This window comes from Lutra lutra, chromosome 4 (assembly GCF_902655055.1).
Source record: "Lutra lutra chromosome 4, mLutLut1.2, whole genome shotgun sequence".
NCBI classification, from domain to species: domain Eukaryota; kingdom Metazoa; phylum Chordata; class Mammalia; order Carnivora; family Mustelidae; genus Lutra; species Lutra lutra.
In genome coordinates, this window is record NC_062281.1 from 28,181,537 (window position 1) to 28,195,083 (window position 13,547).

A 13,547-nucleotide genomic window follows, 5' to 3' on the forward strand; every position below is an offset into this window, starting at 1 on the left:
AAAGTTTAATTAAAAAAAAATAAGATATGAAGCAGCAAGACATGTACGAAGTAAATACGCCCTGCATGTATACAGATTTGGTATGCCAGGCTTATTCAGTTGCTTTGTTTATAATGTTATTACCATATTAACTAACTAGCTTATTCATTTCTACTGATTTTTGAGTATTTGAAGTGAAACTCTTAAAGAACTATTTTGGAGGAAAACAGCATCACAGAATTGCCATATGCTAATGGAGGAAAATGTACTGAAGCCTGTAATACTGCTGTGTTAAAGGTTAAACTCCAAATCCCAATTCAGTTGGCTGCAGTCTCGAAACCTAACTCTGTACCAGTCTATAACTTGAGAGATCTGTGTACCAAACGGAGCTATCTTTCTGGGAATGAAATCAAGGAATTATGACAGAGCAGAATAAACATGTTTTTTTTTTTTTTAATTTAAAGAGAAAATCAATAGTTTTCTAATAGATATTTTCTTCCCAGGACAGTATGATGTCTGTGGAATGGTTTCACTTACCTTTTATGTACCAGCATTTTTTATGAAACAATAGTCATAATACCTCCAACATATTTTTTACTCTGTGTGTGTTGTCTTTTTATTTTTTTAAATTCACACTAACATTTTTAAACATACTCTAAACAAAAGAAATATTGGAGAAACATGCATTCACAGGGAAGTTTGGATGTAATTGTCAATACCCAGTTTATATTAAAGACATGTGTCTGAATTTGAAAAGACAGTTGTATTGAAGTCAAGGATAGAGCATATTTTTAAAATAGTCATACATTATGAATGTTTTAAATCACCTAGTTATTCACAGCTTGTGAAACTGTTGGTTTCATTTTATTAAAAGAAAATCCTCTCAACTATGCTCACTGTTGAGTTTATATAAAAGAATAACATTTGAAAAAATGAAGTATTTATTAGTTATTTATCTGATGGTACGTGATACTAAGCCTTTCTGGAAAATTAATATAAATCATGTGTATTTTCTCACATAGGAATAATAAGAAACTTGTTTAAAAATTGTCTAAGAGGAAATTGGTTATAATCTTTGAGAAAGACCTTTGTTAAAGATTCATCTTGAACAGCTTTATATGAACCTCACAGAGGGTACTTGGCCCTTAAATCCTCAGATACTGTCAGAGGCTTTGTCTACTCCTTGTGACTGACATGTCAGCTTTCATTTCTGAATCTCAGAATCCCTGATGAATCTATATTCTTTCTGGTTCCTGATATCTCCATCTCACTCAAAGATACAGTATTTTACACAACTTTAGGCAAATAGACTTAAAAAAAATTAGAATGTATTTAACTACTAGTTTGTACTTCTACATTTATATCCCCCCCCTTCCTTCTTTCTCTCTCCCACCCCCTTTCTTTTTTTAAGAGATAAGAAGAGGAAGCAATCAGGTGAACAGTGGTATATATTTTTAAATGTCACCACCTGCACCTTTCCCTTTTCACTGGTCTCTGCACTACTACTAGTGGATTCAGCATCAGAAGTGAGGCCAAAAATAGGATGAATGTAAATCTAGATCTTTGCTCTCCTCTGCCTCAAAAAACACTTCAGCAAAGCCACTAAATCAGATACCATGTGCTAAATGTCTCTACAAGCAAACCACTAGGTGAAGTTATCTGTGATAAACACAAAATATTAAGAAGCAGCATCCTTTGTTGTGAAGAACTTATGTTTTGGCTATAAAAAATTTATAAAAGAAGACAGCAAAGATATAAATAAACAATAATATATGGATGTATGTGTGTATGTGTCCAGAAAGTAAAAAGTGCTTGAGGAATGATATAACCATGTTAGGACAATAGAGAAGCAACTTTGCATGGGATATACTTACCAAATACAGAATTTGAGTATCAACATATGCAATAACAATGGCAGATTATAATCTAGAGAATAAAGTAAGATTCGTAAGTCTATACTCATATAAATAAATGAATAGATTAATGAGGGAAAAGAAAAAATTCTTCTTGTAGAATGCCAGCTAGTAAAATATTAAAAACCAGTGGAATTAGAGAACCACCAAGTGGCAACCAAAATAGTTACAGCTGACAAGGGAAAAATCATCAATGGTTGCTAAAATTGTTGGATCAAAGTATGAGATAGGACTTTGTCTAGTTTCAGGGTATCTCCTCACAGTACATTCATTAATAATAGAAATGAAATTGGTAATTTACTCTGGAGAAACCTGGCAGATGCCATCTTAACCATGTGGCCAAAATGAACATCATCAGTAATGGAAGAAATCAAAATCTTGTATCACCTGATAAAATATAATGAAAAATACTGTTCTGGTAAGATATAATGAAAAGAATTATACTTCTCTGATATTCCTATCAAAAATTCATAATGAGAATCTAAGCAAAGGGAGGGTAAGGAGGGACATCAGAAAAACCTGAACTAAAAAACTCAACAAAGTGACAACTGTAGTCTTCAGAATATTAATATATGAAAAATACGAAAAGACTGAAGAATTGTTCTCGATTGAAGGTGGCTAAGGACACATGGCAGTGAATACTAGGTATGATCCTGGGTGGATCCTTTTACTATAAAGTTATTTATTGGATGGGAGGTAAAATTTGAATGGAGTTTATAGATTAGGTGGTAATCTGATTATCAGTATTATTTCCTGATTTATGGTTATGCTATATATGTATTTAAATATTTTTAAAGCAGTTTTAGTTTATTTTCACAGCATAATAGAGAGGAAGGTTCAGAGATATCTCATATACCCTCCTCCCCCATTAATAACATCCTTTATTAGAGTGATACATTTGTTATGATTGATGAACCTACACTGAAACCTCATAATCAACAAAAGTCCATATTTTGCATTACAGTCCACTCTTGCTGTTGTACATTCTTTTTTTTTTTTCATTCTTTGGGTTTTGACAAAGGTAAATAACATGTACCTACCATTATAGTATTATACAGAGTATCTTTACTATCCTAAAATACTCTGTATGCGTTTGTCTCTCCCTCCCTCCTATCTTTCTGGAAATCATGGATCTTTTTTTTTTAAAGATTTTTATTTATTCATTTGACAGAGAGAAATCACAAGTAGGCAGAGAGGCAGGCAGAGAGAGAGGAGGAAGCAGGCTCCCCGCTGAGCAGAAAGCCCCATGCGGGGCTTGAACCCAGGACCTGGGATCATGACCTGAGCCGAAGGCAGCGGCTTAACCCACTGAGCCACCCAGGCGCCCCTGGATCTTTTTTATTGTCTCCATAGTCTTGCCTTTTCCAGAATGTCATATAGTTGGAATCATACAATATGTAGGTTTTTCAGAGAGGCTTCGTTCACTTAGTAATATGCATTTAATGTTCCTCCATATTTTTTCATGCTTGATAGCTTCTTTCTTTCCAAAGCTGAATAAGGCTCCTACAAACATCAGTGTGCGTATCCTTGTGTGGACAAAAGTTTTCAGCTCTTTTGGGTAAGTACTAGTGAATGTGGTTGCTAGGTCATATGGTAAGAGTATGTTTCATTTTCTAAGAAACTATCAAACTGCCTTCCAAAGTGGCTGTATCGTTTTGTATTTCCACCAACAATGAGTAAGGGTGCCTCTTATTCCACATCTTTGCCAGCATTCAGTGTTGTCAGCATTTCAGATATTGGCCATTCTAAGGTGTGTCATAGAATCTCATTGTTTTAATTTGCATTTCCCTGATGACAAATACAACATCTTCTCATGTGCTTATTTATCATCTGTATATCTTCTTTGGTGGGTGGGATGTTAAGGTCTTTGACCCATTTATTAATCAGTTTATTTTCTTAGTGTTGAGTTTGTGTGTGTGTGTGTGTGTTTTAAGATTTTATTTATTTATTTGACAGAGAGAGCATGCTAAAGCAGGGGAAGGTGCAGAGAGAGAGAGAAGTAGGCTTTCTGAGCAGGGAGCCCAATGGGGAGCTTGATCGACCCTGGGATCATGACCTTAGCTAAAGGCAGACACTAAACTGACTGAGCCACTCAGGTACCTCTTATTGTTGAGTTTTAAGAGTTCGTTCTATATTTTAGATAACATTCCTTCACCATATGTGTCTTTTGTGAATAGTAATAGTAATAGTTTCTCTCAGTCTGTGGTGTGTCTTCATTTTCTCAACAGTGTCTTTCATAGAGAAGAAATTATTAAGTTTAATGAGGTTCAGTTTATCAATTCTTTCTTCCATGGATTGTGCCTCTGGTATTGTTTTGCGTCTATGTTTATCAAAGGAATTGGTCTGTAGTTTTATTTTAGTGTGATGTTTTCCTTTCCATAAAGGTAGTAGCAAAAGAAAATACTTTTATTATTGAATAAGCATTAAACTAGAATGTGTGATGCATATCACAGGCAATTCACAGAGATTGAAAAGACAGAAAGGAATCTCCCTCCCTTATGTGGGGAGGCATATGCAACCCATTACATAAATGGTTTCATGATTGAAGAATAGGTAGTTCTCAGGTAAGAGGACCTGATAGCACTGTCACACATAGTTTACATAAATTTACATGGTAATTAGGGTGACCACCTGAGTTAGCTTATTGAGTCTATCCAAAGGAAAAACGAACTTCTCATATCTTTATATGAGTTTTGCATCCTGGAGCAAGGCACCTATTGAAGTTCAGCTGCTTAATTGCCTCCCAAATTGAAAAATAGGGGTCCTGTATTCCTGCATGTTTACATTTCAAAGTGATAGCTCCCGGGTTTTTAAGAAAGACATTCTTGGTCACAAAACTTACAAAAATCTCATTTTATTTTCAAATAATTTATATGCATTTCAAGGAAAAGAGAAATTACTTACAATTCTAAGTTTTCTTATGTAAGTTTCTTATGTAAATACTCTTAGAAAAAGGAGGGGAAGGGGGTGTCTTCCTTTACTTTCAAAAGATGATTAAGCCTCTTATTTTTAATTTTTGTTTGTTTTGTTTGTTTTTTTCTGTTAATAGTTGGCAAAATGTCACAGAAAACCTTCTTATACAGTGTAGTACATAACATTTTTGGGAAGGGACAGCCACTATATGATTGAATTACTCTACATCTCTGCAAGTCATGATCCCTAAGTTTGAAACTGTACGTCAAGCTGATTTATATTTTCTATTAATTTTGACTATAGAGACTTAATTTTCTTCCATTTTCAAATATGTTTTTTGGTTATTCTGCCTCTTATTTCAGAATTTTCTTTTGTATATTCAAATGTGGCTGGAACTTCCAGTAATCCATGTATGATCTATTTCCAAGTTTCTTAAGTTCCCTGCTTGTGCCTCTAAATTTACCCAAGCTTGTGTAAATTGTTGAAATCCCATAATTCTCTCTTGATCTGGCAGATATTGGATGGGTTTAATTCTTTCTTTATAAACTAAAGACTTCATAATTATTCATTCTCTAATTCAAAAACATATTATTGTTCTTATAAAATGTTTCAGTCAAAGTCATGGGAGACAACTATTATCTTTTGATGAGCTATTGAGAACAGTAGTGAGTAAAACCAATATACAAATTAAGGGAAAATAATAAAAGTGAACTCTTCAAACATTTAAAATGTTATGTGGTTAGTCTTTTACTTAAAAATTAAAAGAGATTTATTGAGAAACTGCCACATATGAATAGACACATCCAATACATAGAAAGGTTTTAAATAGGAACTATGTCGTGATGCTTCAATTAGTGTGTTCTCTGTAGAAAATGGCCTTTCATAGTAAGTCAGCTGAATTAAAAAGAAATCTTCATAATTCTGATGAAGCAGACTGCTTTGCAGCTGCATGAAAAAAAATATTTTAATCAGGAGCATGTATTTGTTATGGGCCAATTGAAGCAAACACAGTCAACCCAAGGGAAATTTATGAAGTCTATCAACTTTATTGTCCATGTACAATCTCTTCTTTCTTTCCTGTTATGAGATTGCTAACCTCAATTTCAAATAGAATGCCCTATGCTTTCCTCATTTTATACTTATCTATGAAAATCGGGGAAGACACTGATAAGTAGTTATTTATAGATTATGACTGTTGTACACTGATTGAAACATCTTCAATTAAACAGGTCTTTAAATGTTAAATAATGGATTAAAGGATTTTGCTTTGTTTACCCTTCTGCCTCCTCTTCACATTCCTCCTTGCCACATTTCCTCCTCCTCTTTCCCTTCCTCTTCCTTCTTGAAGGTACTAGGAGATGAGATGTTAGGATGGCATATAGAAGGAAACCCTGAAGTTGTAGTCCATTTTCTTAATTATAAAGTAAACATACACACACTCAGACAAAGTGCATGGTCATTCAAGCAGGCTGATTATTGTTTTTGTGCATATATACTTGTGAATGTGTATGCAAACAGTTACTTATAGTGTGTTCATGTTTATGCTTGCTTATAAATATTCAGATACAGTTTTGTATTGGTTATATATTGCTTCTGTAGCAAATTCCAACACATTTTGGATTAAATCAACACAAATTTATAGTTGTGGAAGTTAGAAGTCTAAATGGGTCGGCAAGCAACCTTTCTTCCGGAGGTTCTAAGGAAGAATCCAGTCTGTTTCCTTGCTTTTTTTCTAGCTTTTAGAGGCTGCCTATATTTCTTAGCTCACTTTGAGCTCTGTTTCCATCAAATGTCTTCTTTCCCTCTGCTTTTGTTATCACACTGCCTTCTCTGTGACCTTCTTGACTTTCTCTTATATGTACCCTTTTAATTATGTGAGTCTACTTAGATAATTCAGGGCAATGGCCCCATCTTTTAATCATATCTGCGAAGTTACTTTTGCCATGTAAGGTAAGATACTCACAGGTTCCAGGGTTTAGGACATGGAAACATTTGCAGGGCCAATTATTCATCCTACTACAATTTTGAAAAAAAATTTACACTTTAAATAAAAATTGCAAATAATAACAAAAACTCTATGTATCAACCAAAAATGAAGAGATAAAATTATTGTATCATAACATTCAGGATATGAGTTATATAATGGAATATTATAGATAAAGATCCTAGGAGTACCTCCTCACTTCATTCTCCTTCAGAGTCATTACCCAAACTGAATTTCACAAGTAAATTTCTAGTTTATAGTCAATGGACATTTTTGACATGGTGTTGATCTTTAATTTTTATTTGGATGTAATAAAGATGTGTAAATCTAAACACTGGATGGTATCTAAAAGACAATTACTTTTTTAGCATAACTGAAATTGAGCTGCTTTTCTCTCTGAAACTAATTAGATGATAACATTAGGTTAATATCATTTTATCATTTTGTTAATTAACATCAGTGTAATTATAGAAAAGAAATATTAAAAATTTAAATTCTAAAAAATTTAAATAAAAATGGCTGGACAGTCCCTTCCTTTTTATAATACTTAGATTTTACATATACCACTGTCGGTGAATGGTTATTCTTATTAAGATTATAACAATCTTTTTAAAGGCCAATGTTATGTGTTGATTAATACTACAATTGATATATTATAACCTTATTATTTTGATTTATATTTAACTAGTTTCTTGTTGCTCCTCTTTATTGTTTATATTATGGTATGTTTTTAATTACATTTTCTCCTTTCCAGGTTAATATTAGAAATATTTTCATAATTTTTAAAAATAATAAATATCCATTTGGCATATTTGAATTGGATTACATCAAAATAATACTTTAGTTTTTGTAGTATTAAGGTAATAATTTATCCAGAAAAAATCATTTGTCTCTCCATTTTGAAGTAAATTTCCTCCTTGGAAAAGTCATGCTGTTCTTGGCTTGCTTTGCTATCATATAACATAATTAACATATTAACATAACACTCGCTAAGGAGATGCAACGTAACTATGGTTATATATGAAGATAACTAAAATAATAGAGAAATATAGTTAACTTATAATTCAAGAAAAATGATAAGCTGAATCTATATATTAGAATATTACACTGTGACCTAGAAAAATCAACACAGTGATTTTCACACAGGAATATGCAACTGAATTTAGACAAGAGTAAAAGGGCACTGGAAGAATGGGACAAAATAATTGGAAACTACATATCTGAGGAGGTGTTATTGGCCAACAGAAAATAAAAACTAAAAAAATTATTGGCAAGGATATGGAGAAATTGAAACTCTTGTACACCATTGGTGGGATTGTAAAATGGTGTGGACTTTAAGTATGTAAGTTCCTCAAAAAATTAAAACTAGAACTGCCATGTGATCCAGCATTCCTACTTCTGGATATTTATCTAAAAGAATTGAAATCGGGATCTCAAAGAGATATTTGCTCTCCCATGTTCATTGCAGCATTATTCACAATAGCCAGTTGTGGAAGAAACCTAAATATTCACCAAGGGCTGAATGGATTACGATAATGTGTTATATACTTACAATAGAATATTATTTAGCCTTAGAAAAAGAAGGAGGTCCTGTCATTTGCAATAACATGGATGAACCTGGAGGTCATTATGCTACATGAAATAAGCCAGTCACGCAAGGACAACACTGCATGATTCCACTCACATGAGGTATCTAGTCAGTCATAAAAGCAGAAGGTAAAGTGGTGGTTGTCAGGAGCTGTAGGGGAGGGAAATGGGAAGTTGCTTTTCAATGAGCATAAAATTTCAATTATGCAAGATAAAGAAATTCTAGAGATCTACTCTATAATATTGTGGTTATATTTGACAATACTATACTGTATAGAAACTTATTAAAAGGGTAGAGCATGTGCGTGTGTGTGTGTTTACCATAAAAAGTGTTATTTTAACTCAGTTATTTTAAGTATTATATCAGGTAGTGAAACATGATTAACACTATGAATGACACACAGAATGTAGTATAGAATAATAATAGACCTATCTCCAACACCGTTATCATTTCCATAATTGCAGTGATTTGTATTACAAAAATACAAGGTTCATAGTGCATTAAAGATACATGGTTTTAGATATACCTATCATTTAAAGTAAGTTATTGTAATAATTAAAAGGTTTATAGTACTTATAATTTTCCTAAATTTTTCTAATATGTAAAAATTTTGTAGTTTAGACTCTTGTGTTATACTTGAATTTCAAACTACTTCAGAGAAAAAATATAAAGTTAATTTTACTCACAAAGAAATAATGATAGAAATTTGATTGAAGGCACTCAATTATGATGTCAAAAATAAACAGTAAATCTAAAATGATTATCATAAGATTACAACTTGAGTATGTAATTTCACCTAGATATAGCTGTTTGAAATGATGTATTTGGAAAATAAAGTAATAGCAAATATTTAAGTTGGAACAATGAAATGAATAAGAAGTATCTAAATGAATTTGAAATATGACAACTTCAGTATTTATTTTTATATATAAAACTGAAGATAATGTATAGTTGGAATCCATAAAATAGAGGTGATAAAAAAATCCAAAATAATCCCTTACAGAAAGCAGTACATATTTGTATATTCTGCAACTATCTTACTTTATAATCAGAGATCTTTTAGTCTAAAAGAAAGTTTTCAAGAGAATAGCTCTTATTCTTAGACTCTAGAAAAGAGACGTAGAGCTAGCCACTGACTATCATCTGATCTTAAATATTTAAAATTAAAGCAATTCATGCTTACTCCTAAAAAGAGACCCATGTTTAATACATTTTGAAGTGCTGCTTCTAGAGTAAACCCGCTATATCTTTATATTCTCAAAACACATTGATATCATTAGTAACGGAAATGTACTCTTGGTATAATTTTCCTAAAACATCATACTTGTGGCAACAACTGATGTGTGAAGATTAATAATGCTTGATAAATTTTTATTGTATTGTAATAAGTAATTATGCGAAAGATAATTAAGATCATCAAATAACCCACAGCTTATATAAGTTATTTTGTAGTGCAAGACACCTTAATACACATTTTTATTTGTGATATTTGCTGTTAGAAGGTGGAGGAGGGACAGTAAAAGTATCTTCCAGACTGAGAAGGCGCTTTGAGACAGAAAAATGAAGCAAGCCATTCCATACCATTTACCCAGAGTTCAATTTAGGATAAATTACTGACAGGGAGATCTGGTGGATGGACTATTCAGGTGCTACACAGCTTTCTCCACCCAGTCCAGACCTCAACCCACAGTGTTTATAGAAGGAGGGAGTCATTGTGGTGATTTCAGAGAGTAGTTACTTAAAGTGGCACCTTCTGTGTGTCACTGTAGGGAGGATCAGAACAAGCTTTTCCACATCTTGGTCAGGGCATACATTAACCTACAAAGGGCCTGGAATATAAGCTCCAGAGAGGTCATTGTGCTGACATGAAAAAGAGGACGAAAGATCAAGTCAGTATTTTCAGCATCCTACACTTGTCATAGAGAAATGGTAGAAAAATAATTATGATTGTTCCTTTCACTTTAGGTAGTAAACCAGGTGGAATCAGTGCCAGAAGGAAAGATACTTATCCTGAGGTAGATTTGTGGAACAGATGGAAATACATCTGGAAATGATGGAAATAATATAAATGCAACATACTTTGTATTTAACAGAGTACAGCTTGGAAAGAAGTTGACCTGCAATTGTAAGGACATGTCCATTTTATCCTTTCTTATAGTTTTCAAATAAAGATCTCCTTACCAGTTGTTGGTCTGGTCACATTTTGTTTGTCTATTTTTTTTTATGAATCAGTATTGGTAGGTTGTGTGTTTCTAGAAATTTATCCATTTCTTGAGATTATCCAACTTGTTGAGATGAAATTTTCATAGCAGTCATTTACAATCCTTTCTATTTATGTGGCATCAGTTTTAATGTCTCCTCTTCATTTCTGATTTTATTTGAGTTGTCTTTTTTTTTCTAGACTAGCTAATTTATTAATCTTATAAAAACAAATTATAGTTTTGTTGATTTTTCTATTTTTTTATTCTCTATTTCCTTTGTTTCTACAGTTATCTTTCTCATTTTCTTCATTCTGTTAATTTCGTGCTTACTTTGTTCTTCCTTTTCTAGTTACTTTAGGACTAAAAATACTTTAGTAGTGGAGTGACTTTTCCTCCACAGAATTTCCTATAGGATTCTGTGTAGCTGGTTTTGCTTTCACCCAGGATGCAGGAGCTTATCCACTAGTCCCTGGATCTCTCACACACCTAACTGGTCTGTGCACTGTTGAGTGGGTGTGCCCATGAGGGGAAGGAGATGCAGAGCTTCTTATTCTGCAGTCTTGCTGCCACCGCTGCCACTTACATTTTACTGGTGAGGAAAGTAAGCTTCAGAACAGCCAGTGTACTTTACCAGTACCACATAGCTACCAAATGTCTAAGACTTAATGAAACGTAAGATTTCTCCCTATTTTCTGTGGAGTCTCTTGTGATGTTAAGTTGGGCAAGAACATCTTATTCTTTTGCCTACTTTATATGAGACTCTAAGATGAAATACCAGTGTTAATAGTTTATTCTTTAGGTGTGCCTGGGTGACTCAGTCAGTTAAGCATCTGTCTTTGGCTCAGTTCATGATCCCAGGGTCCTGGGATCAGTCCCACATCCCACACCAGGCCCCTTGCTCAGTGGAGAGCCTGCTTCTCCCTCTCCTGCTCCCACTGCTTGTGCTCTTTCTCAAAAAACAGTTTATTCCTTAGCCATGTGACAACAAAAATTTAATCGAGCCAGGTAGAATTTTGAGCCCACAATTTGTAATTATCTTCATGTTCTAATAAATAATAGTTTTAAAATTTAGATTTTGGAAAACAAGGCCAAAACAAGGCCTATTAAGTAGGAAGCTTTCTGTCATTCTTTAAACCAAGATTTAATAAAATATTTTTATCATTTGAGTTATAACTACAATTTAGAAAATCACTTTTATTTAAACTTTGTAATGGGCCCCTATGAAAGGCTGAAAAATGCTGCTCTGGTAAGGAAAAAGAATGATTTCCTTTCTAATTTTGTGTCCTTATATTAAAAATTGCACATTCATGTTTCACTCTTTGCTTCTTTAATGACATGTATTTAATTCCATTTTAATTTTTATCTAAATATTTGGTGTCTACTCTAACTCCTTCACTCTGCGTCTCTAAGTGCATGTTGTCATGAGTGCTGGTGATAGAATTTGGAATCAAGTCCATGTATTTAGGCACTTAATGGGTAAACAGAAATGTCTCTTCACTTGAAAATAGACCCTTTTTCATAACCTCATAAATGCTTGTGAATTTTATGGATGTAATTGTGTCTGTTTAGTTTGACAGATGATTTATTGAAATGAGACATGTAGAAAAAAAGAAATTAACAATGGCACGCATCAGTGAAATATGATGACCTTGATTAAATGTGACAGGCATCTTAAGGAATATATGCATGGGTCATAGGTCATTTCTAATGTTTTCCAAACTGCTGCTAAATTTGTATGGCGCTCCATTAATTTTAACAGAAGTGATGTGCTTACAAATGTGAAATGGGAGATCTCCAAATGTGTTCCACAAGTCAAGGATTGTCTAAGCTGCCACTCTATTGAAAATATAGTATGCTGTTTGTGCAAACCTACCCTCTTAACCAAAAATAAACTGAAGAAAATGTCATTATTTTTACTTTCCTAATTATTATACTGTTTTTTCTTTTACACATGCATTTGTTTTTGAGATTATTATATATTTTAAAAATATATAGAGCATGAGAGACACCTACTGGTTTTGTAAACTATTGAATATTTTAAGCCTCTATTAAAATTCTGTCCGGTTGGCAGCTTTTTGAAGTGCTTTAAGTCATGTTTTCATTTGCCATGCATTTAAAAAACATTTTAATAGACTATTTTTAGAGCAATTTTAGGTTCACAACAAAATTGAGCAGAAAATTCCTATTCCCCGTACACCCGCCACACCCCTCTCCCACAGTTTTCTATATACATCCCTTCCTCTGCCTCCCAAAAAACTGGTACATTTGCTACAAGTGACTAACTTACATGGACACATCATTATCACACAAAGTCCATACTTTACATATGGTTCACTCCTGGTGTAGTTCATTCCGTGGGTTTTGACAAATTTATAATGGCCTGTGTCCACCATTATACATGCAGAATAATTTAACTGCTGTAACAATCTTTGTGCTGTGTCCCTTCCTCCCCCTGGAAACCACTGATTTTTTTTTTTTTTAAAGATTTTATTTATTTATTTGTCATAGAGAAGCGAGAGTGAGCACAGGCAGACAGAGTGGCAGGCAGAGGCAGAGGGAGAAGCAGGCTCGCTGCCAAGCAAGGAGCCCGATGTGGGACTCGATCCCAGGACGCTGGGATCATGACCTGAGCCGAAGGCAGCTGCTTAACCAACTGAGCCACCCAGGTGTCCCAATGATTTTTTTTACTGTCTTTACAGCTTTACCTTTTCCAGAATATCATATAGTTGGAATCATACGGTATGTAGACTTTTGAGATTGGCTGGATAGGTATTTTTTACATATAAGATGAAATATAATACTCTACTTGGTGAATATGTACCTCGTATAGTTGAGGTATAGTTTCCTATCAGCCCCTCCACCACCACCACCACCATGTGTTTGCAGTGTTTAAGTTATTGTTACAGGGTTCCCCTCCAGGCTGACAGAAGTATTGATGTAACTTTAGGTTTAATTTTTTCTACCAGGTT